At 44.0% G+C, this 8784-nt stretch overlaps 1 long non-coding RNA gene across 1 annotated transcript; it reads left to right on the forward strand.

Annotated features, from left to right (window-relative positions):
- Positions 1–2986: 2986 nt before the first annotated feature.
- LOC142733348 (uncharacterized) lies at positions 2987–7879 on the forward strand. Its single transcript, XR_012880024.1, has 3 exons — positions 2987–3850; positions 7052–7188; positions 7829–7879. It is a non-coding gene; the product is annotated as an uncharacterized LOC142733348 (long non-coding RNA).
- The last annotated feature ends 905 nt before the right edge of the window (positions 7880–8784 follow it).

Below are 8784 nucleotides of genomic sequence, written 5' to 3' on the forward strand. Positions count from 1 at the left end.
AGTCCGCTGCGTAAAAGTCATGACATGTCCGTTCTTTGAGCGTTTTTTGCGCATCACGCACCCATTGAAGTCAATGGGTGCGTGAAAACCACGCATGCCGCACGGAAGCACTAACATGCGAACAGCGTGATTCACGCACCAGCTGTCAAAAGGATGAATGAAAACAGAAAAGCACCACGTGCTTTTCTGTTTAGAAACATCCAAATGGAGTGTCATAATGATGGCGGCTGCGCGAAAAGCACACAGCCGCGCATCATATGCTGCTGCCGCCGCACGGAGCTGTCAAATGCATTTTGCGCAGGCAAAACGCCGTGTTTTTTGCGTGCGCAAAAGGCACACGCTCGTGTGAATCCAGCCTAAGGGTAAGGCCACACGGAGCGGCCCTGACACGGTTGCAACGCAGCTAACAACCACGCCGGCACCATGTTCAGTGCGGCTGTCAAACAGCCTGTTAGTGGCCGCACGTATTCTGGATACAATCGCACGCGCACTGCCGCTCCATTCATTCTCTATGGGAGCGCCGGAGACAGCCGAGTGCAGTGTTCTGCTTTTTCCGGCGCTCCTATAGAGAATGAATAGGGGGTAAGTTGTTGTAATTTGCAAAATCGTGCGTCCATAAAGGGTGTATTAATTCATGGCCGCACGATTTTGCAGATAATGGGACGGTTTACCCGCGTTAACGTGCGGCCATGAATTAATACACCCTTTATGGCCGCACGATTTTGCAAATTACAACAACTTACCCCCTATTCATTCTCTATGGGAGCGCCGGAAAAAGCAGAACACTGCACTTGGCTATCTCCGGCGCTCCCATAGAGAATGAATGGAGCGGCAGTGCGCACGCGAGTGTAACCGGAATACCCCTTAACGAGGTATTGGACAGCCGCTCCTACATAGTGCCAGTGCGGTTGTTGGCCGCGTTGCGACAGTGTGAGGGCCGCTCCGTGTGGCCGTACCCTAAAGAATCCTTTCTCCCCATACATAACGCTAAGTTCCCCTCCCCCATGATTCATAATAAGCTCCTACACGACAAAATAAACTATACAGAAGTCCCCCTCCTCACAAAATACATTTATAAAGAATCCCCCACACTCCTATAGCATTTAGGGCAATGTCCCCTCCCCCACAAAATCGATCTGTAAAAAATACACTCAAAGTACCTCTAACCTAGTTTCCCCTCCCCCACAAAATCGATCTGTAAAAAATACACACAAATTACCTATAACCTAGCCTCCCCTCCCCCACAAAATCGATCTTTAAAAAAAACAAAAAACATCCGGTTACACATCACATAAAGCCCCCTCTCTCCCCCTCCCTCACACTGCACATAAATAGACATAGATTAAGCTAAAGCTGCTGCACTTACCTGACTCTGGAGCTCCGTGGAGGAGTCTTCACTGGGGCAGCAGCACAGCAGGAAGGAGCTGCGTGAGGTGCTGAGTGTCTGTGACACTGCAGTACAGGCTGTGCTGATTGGTGGAGCAGACAGAAGCACCTGCTGCTCCTCCAATCAGCGCTCACTTCACGCAGCAGTGCAGAGGGAGGAACATTTCTCCTCTATTCTGCTCGTACCCACTGGCGCCCCCCTTGCAGAATGGCGGCCGGCGCCCTGTGCGACCGCACGTGTCGCACATAGCTAAGGCCGGCCATGCCTGTAGATAGCATCACACACACAGCCCCTGTAGATAGCTTCACACACATCCCCCCTCCCCTTGTATATAGTGCCACACAGCCCCCTCTCCCCTTGTATATAGTGCCACATATCCCCCCTCCCCTTGTCTGTAGTGCTACACAGCAATCACCCCCCTGTATATTGCCACATATATTGCCTCCAAAACAAAACATTGTACTTACCTTGCCCCGTTGCCGCGACGGACGGTGCGCTGCACTGTCTCCAGGCAGAACGCATGCTCATATCAGCGTGATGCAGTTACGTCATCACGGCGGCCTGCCCAGGGAGTCTTCCCAGCACCTTATAGGCTGCAGTCCTAACTTGGCCTGAAGCCTATATCATTAATTCATATCTGCGTCCTGAGGATGCAAATACAAGTGAATGTGGCTGTCACTAGCATCGGGGCCCCCTCCAGTTCTAGGCGCCAATGTGCTTGAGGGGGCCCGTGCAGCCCAGCCAATAAATGTTATGGGCTTGGCAGCCATAGGCCCCCTGGGAGCCTTGGTCGGCTGCCCGAGCCTTCCTAACGATGATCCGCCGCTGCCCCCAAACCCAGTTATAGCTTTTTGTGCTCATGCTGCTTCCTGGTCACTTCTTGATGACATGGTCGGAAACAGCGGTGAGTGCCACGAATTTCTATCTTCTATATATATATATATATATATATATATATACATATATATATATATATATATATATATACAGAAATACAAAAATAGGCAGCACACCATAGATGAAGTGAAAAAAAGGGTACTTTATTGGCCCCAAGTGCGACGTTTCAGCTCTATCCACTAGAGCCTTTCTCAAGGCTTGAGAAAGGCTCTAGTGGATAGAGCTGAAACGTCGCACTTGGGGCCAATAAAGTACCCTTTTTTTCACTTCATCTATGGTGTGCTGCCTATTTTTGTATTTCTGTGGATATTGAGAGCTTGGTCGGCTCCCTGGGATTTGCACCCATCTTTTCTCATTCACCGGTGCTGCTGGATTTTTCTTTGTTTGTATATATATATATATATATATATATATATATATATATATATATTGATGTGCTCAGGACTTCACCCTAGGATCCCCCCTTACTAGTAATAAATGCCGTGCACCTGCATTTGGGATTTCAGATCCTCGCTGTCTTTTTGGATTATTTATCAGTTTGTTTTCTGTGTATTTACAGATAGTGCCAGAAACCCAACTATGGATTTTAGAACCAGAGAACAGTCATGGCTGGTTAAAGATGACTCCACAGCCACAGGTGTTGGCAGTCAGAGAAATATTAGGGAGCCGCAGAACTCCTTCAAAAGCCTTATAAATAAAAGAATGAAAGTTTGGTGGAACCGAGCATTCCTAGCAAATTATCTCCAACGGAACCTTATACCGAGGGGGTTACGCATACAAGTTTTCCCATCATTTCCAACTGAAGATGTGAATTTTCCATCTAAATGGGAGGAGAACTGCAGTGCGTGTTCATTTAAAGTGATGGAGCTTCTTATTGGACTCAATAACACATCATTAGAAAACAGGGATAACGAGCTGGAAAAGATCCAGCAAAAATTAAAAGCAGAGATGTCCAAAGAGGACTTAGAAACATTTAAAACACAATTGGATCAACAATGCCTCGTGTGGGAAAAAGAAATGGAGAGCAGAAAAACAAAGAAATTGATATGTGATAATAATGATTTTCAACAGAAGAAAATATGGAATGGGAGACAATGGGATGGAATGGGAGACAAAATGGTGAATCACTGAGTCTTTCCTCTTCTATGTGATCTTTGTCATCACAGAGCGGTCACCATGATATGACATTATGTAGTAGCGTGAGTTCTACACGTGACTTACCAAGATACAAAAGAAAACGGAACTAAAATCAGTCGTCCAACAGTAGGAGAAAAATGAATAAGGGATTGGAACAAAATCCAAGACATCACAAGAAGGTCATTAACATTTCTATGCATCAATTATCTATAGGTGACATCACACTGTTGGACAAAGTCTTGACCTTTTCTCCCGCCTCCTGTTTTGATCTTTTCTCAGCAGTAAAAGATCTGCAATTTTTTGCACAATCTTTGATCTTTAAGAAATGGTATTTTAAAGAGGAAGGTGATTTATTTGTGACAGTTGAGGAACGAGAAACATTGCGAATATTTGAGAAACTCTTTCACCAAGAAGGGGGAATATCAGAAGGTAAGATTCATATCTGTATTAGAACCAAATCTACAAAATCCCCCCTGTTGTCTATTTGCCCCGCAGTAGATCTTTTTGTCAAATTAGTCCCTGAAGATTAGCAAAACATTCCAAGGAAAATTAAGAATGACAATCTGTCGAGTTCAGAGAGAGAGAGAGAGAGAGAGAGAGAGAGAGCTTGGAGAGGATTAAATCATGGCATGATGTGGTAGTAAAACCTGCCGATAAAGGCAGGAATGTGGTATTTTGGCCACGCCAGATGTATATTTATGAAGCAAATCGCCAATTGAAAAAACTCCACTTTTTAAATAATGATATCACGGAGGCGGAGGTTGCTTTAGCAATCTCTAAGCTACACAATAATAAAACGCCGGGTCCTGACGGCCTATCGGCTGAATACTACAGACTTTTGCCAGATATTGTACCGACATTGACGAGGACCTTACAAGCCATATTTAGTGGGGAGATTGACCTGCCTAACTTTCATGCGTCCAGGACCATATTGCTTCCCAAACCTGACAGGGATCCAACCCTCCTTTCCTCATATCGTCCGATTTCCCTTTTAAACCAAGACGATAAGCTCCTAACAAAGATTTTGGCCGACCGCCTCCAAACCATGTTTGGACTGATCATTGCCCCAACCCAACTGGGTTTCTTAAGGAATAGACATTCCACTAAAGGTATCCGTCAGGTTGTAGCAGCCACGGTGTCTGCACTAGACCCCTCCTCCCCAGTGACCATGCTGCTGGGACTTGACGCGGAAAAGGCGTTTGACTCTTTATCATGGCCATTTCTCACAGCGGTGTTGCAGTCCCGGGCCTTCGGGGACCGCTTTCTAACATTCCTTTCACGCTCACAGGCCTGCTCTACCACATCCCTTACCATCAATGGGCTTAACTCACCTCCTATCTTAATTTTCAGGGGTACGTGTCAGGGATGCCCTCTCTCACCGTTACTGTTTCATTTATCCCTAGATCCACTTCTCCGTCATCTCTAGTCCCTAGCATGTTTTCAAGGCATACAAATTGGAGATTCTCAAATTAAACTATCGGCATTTGCAGATTATATTTTGTTCTTCATATCTAACCCTGCCTCTACTTTACAACCAATCCTCCAGGATATCCCAATTTATGGTGCCCTGTCAGGTTTCAAGATCAATCTACAAAAATCAGAAGCCCTAATTCTTAAGGGTCCCTCCAGGCCACTCTGGTCTTCGAAGCATGCATTTAAATGGAACTCTGATTACATTCCCTATTTGGGGGTACGCATCACGAGACAACGATCAAATTTATATCAACGAAACCTTAATCCCATTATTGCATATTTGGAATCCCAACTCATGGCTTGGAGGCACTTTACTCTATCATTTTTAGGTAGGGCTAATCTATTAAAAATGGTTGTCTTCCCTAAATTGTTATACTTACTACAATCCTTGCCTATATACTTGAGACCAGTTGATGTTAGGCAAAAGAGACCAAGAGTGAGCCTATGCATATTGCAGCAACATCATGAAAATGGAGGGATTAATTTTCCACAGATTCACTTATACAATATGGCAGCTCAACTACGAGTGATTGGAGATTGGATAACCGGCAGCTCCTGCTTTTCTGATTCTACATTGGACCAACAATTTTCAAAACCCATTTCCTTAACATGCCTTTTACACACTCCCTACTCGGCTCTATCACCTGATGAACGGGCTAACCCCCTAGTCATGTCCTCCTGGAAACATGGACCAAGGTCAGACAACACTTAGGTTTAAACCCTAGATTTTTCCTACTTCTTCCTTGGGTCCATAACTTTGACTTCCAAAATGCCAACCCCCATGTGGTTTTTCGTGGATGGGTTGGGGGGGAAGGGTTGACATGTATTAATCAGATAACTAACATGCTCACTCGTCGTCCATACTCATTTAATGAACTACGTATACAATATGATTTTTTGGGCCAACACCCATTTTATTACATGCAGGCCTGTAGCTATGCTCACAAGGTCATTAGACACTTACAAGACCAAGACTGGGATGACTTCTTCTGTCACTTAACTCCATCTCATCAATGCCGAAAAAGACTAATCACTACCTATTATAACGTTTTAAGACAGCCATTGGACTACACTAAATCGAGATCAGGCGTATCTTACTGGGTTGACCACTTAGATCAAACAACTCATGACGATGTCCTATCATCTGTAACTATGGCTGCCAAATACCTCCCATCAGCCATGTCCTGGGAGATGTCTTTTACAATAGCCCATAGGGCTGACGTGTCCCCTTATAGGGGCTTTCTCATGGGTAACTCCTCTGACCATTCGTGTTTAAAGTGTGGAGCACCGCAATTACATTGTCTCTGGTTATACCCAACTATTGTTGACTTTTGGCGAAAGATACAATATTTTGTGTCGAACACCCTGTCCATACCATGCCCCTCAACCCAAAAGTGGGGTCTCTTTGGGATACTGCCACCTTCCATGCTCTTTATCCCGAAACATCACAAACAACTGTTATACTATGTCTCTGCGGCTGCTAGGAAGGCCATTCTCCAGATTTGGATAAATAATACACCCCCCACACATCGTATTTCCCTAGAAAATATATCTTATCTTTTCCGAATGGATTGGGTGGAAACCTCCCATCGAAAAGAGCACAAAACTGAAGCCTTTTTTAAGTTGTGGGAGAACTTTATACCTCTCTTACCACTTCATATAAAACAAAAACTGATTGCATGCTTTGGCTCCACAACTTGGTATCTGGAGCATCAGCTGTCTGGTGTGACACCAATCATGATCTGATTCCTTAAATATCTGTATTGAATCGCGGTAACGATGGGGATACACGTGTCTATCCTCTTCCCCCTCCCCCTCTATACTTCCCTTCCCCCTTCTTTATGGTTTATTTAGTGTGTTTCATCTCCTATGAATATTGACACTTTTTCAATTTGTCTTTGGGCTAAAATCTCTAATTCTGTCCTCGCTCCAACTAGCATCATTTGAAGTAATTTATACAAATTGTAGATTATATAATATGCAAAATAATGATAAGTGTTCAGAGATGCTATTGCCATGGGACATATTGTTGAATTGTTGTTCGCTTGTTTGTTATGTTTGGAAAAATAAAAAATACATCAATTAAAAAAAAAACTAAATAAAAAAAAACTCCACTTGTTGTAGAAGGTTAACATACAATTCTTTATTATCCTTTAGAGCAAAGATGATCCACATTCTACAAGATGGTATGGATGCCGGAGTCCTCTCCAAGTCCCTAATGGAGGCACTGATTGTGACTGAGCCAACAATACAGACGCCTTTTCTACTACCCAAAATTCATAAGGACCCTCCAGGTAGGCCAATTATATTGTGTACCGGGGGGTTAACTCAGGTGTGCGGATGGGTCGACCACCATTTAAAACCATTAGTGGAATGTCTACCTTCGTATCTGTGCGACTCTGCAGATTTGTTGTTGAAAATTGAAGAGATTCATTTAGATGACAGACATATTTTGGTAACTTGTGACATTGAGTCACTATATATCGGCATCCAGCATTCGGATGGGTTGCATGCAGTGGCCACCTTTTTGCATATGAGTAATATAGGAAAAACTTTTCAGAGTTGTTGCTCACCCTATCGGACATTGTTCTCAAACACAATTTTTATCACGTTCAATGGGTCCTTCTACCTGCAACTCCAGGGCACGGCAATGGGGGCAGCCTGTGCACCCTCATACGCCAACCTGTTCCTGGGGCTGTGGGAGAGGGACCTATTCCTGCCAGATCATGAAATATCAATGAACCAGCTCCTTTTCTGGGCCCGTTCATTGATGACATCTTCATGATCTGGCAGGGGACTTCGGATGAATTAATGGAATTCATCAGTGTATTTAACTATAATACACGTAACATTAAATTAACATGCAAGTGGAATCACGTTGAGATAGATTTTTTGGACTTGCTAACTAAAAGGAACCATAATGGTTGTCTCCAGACAGATTTGCATCGTAAAGAGACATCAACAAACTCATTTCTTCACGCCACATCTTCACATCCCCGCCACACCTTTGAAGCTATACCAACTGGACGATTACTGCGTGTTAAGAAAATTTGTTCAAATCATGAAGATTTGAAATTCCGCACGACTGAGTTAAGAAAGAGACTTGCTCAACAGGGCTGCAGCTGCCGCAATGTTAATAAAGCCCATTGACGACCACGTGCACAGCTCCCCCTCGTGCACAGCTATTACAAACTGTAACTAAAAATAAGGAATTTCTCCTAAGGTAAGATTTACGAACACGTATCATTTGGTCAGAAATGAGGGACACCTCAAACACATTTTGGCCGATGCTCCTCAATTATCCAATTCTACAGAAAGTACTACCAAATTATCTTGCTGTTGCACCATGTAGAGCGCGTTCTTTACGTGACGCAATAGTTCAGTTACCGAACAGTGGAAAAACCGGGTAAATGTTTTGGAAAGATTGGTCCTAAGTGGGGTTGTAACCCTTGCGGCGACTGTATTAGTTGCCCTAATATTGAACGCTCTCAAGGTTTTGTTGACTCAAGTGGGTTGAAAAATGTTAAGATCACATGGCCAATTACATGTGGCACTACAGGTGTGATCTATCATGCAACTTACCCTTGCTCTAAAATGTATATTGGCATGAGAACCCGAGAATTGCGCTTTCGCGTAAGAGAACATGTTAGAGACATTGAAAATGCCAAAACAGTAGAGTATATGGAACAGCTGAAGACGATTCCACAACATTTTCACCTACATCATGCGTGTAACTCTAGACTTGTGAGAGTGAAGGGAATAGATCACATCAATACTGATATGCGAGGACGAGATGTAAAAAGAGGCTTTTGCAATCAGAATGCAGGTGGATATGGAGGCTTAAGACAACACAACCGAGGGGTCTCAATGAGAACATTGGTGTTGCTGCA

The sequence above is a fragment of the Rhinoderma darwinii genome, unplaced genomic scaffold (genome assembly GCF_050947455.1).
Source record: "Rhinoderma darwinii isolate aRhiDar2 unplaced genomic scaffold, aRhiDar2.hap1 Scaffold_94, whole genome shotgun sequence".
Classification (NCBI taxonomy): Eukaryota; Metazoa; Chordata; class Amphibia; order Anura; family Rhinodermatidae; genus Rhinoderma; species Rhinoderma darwinii.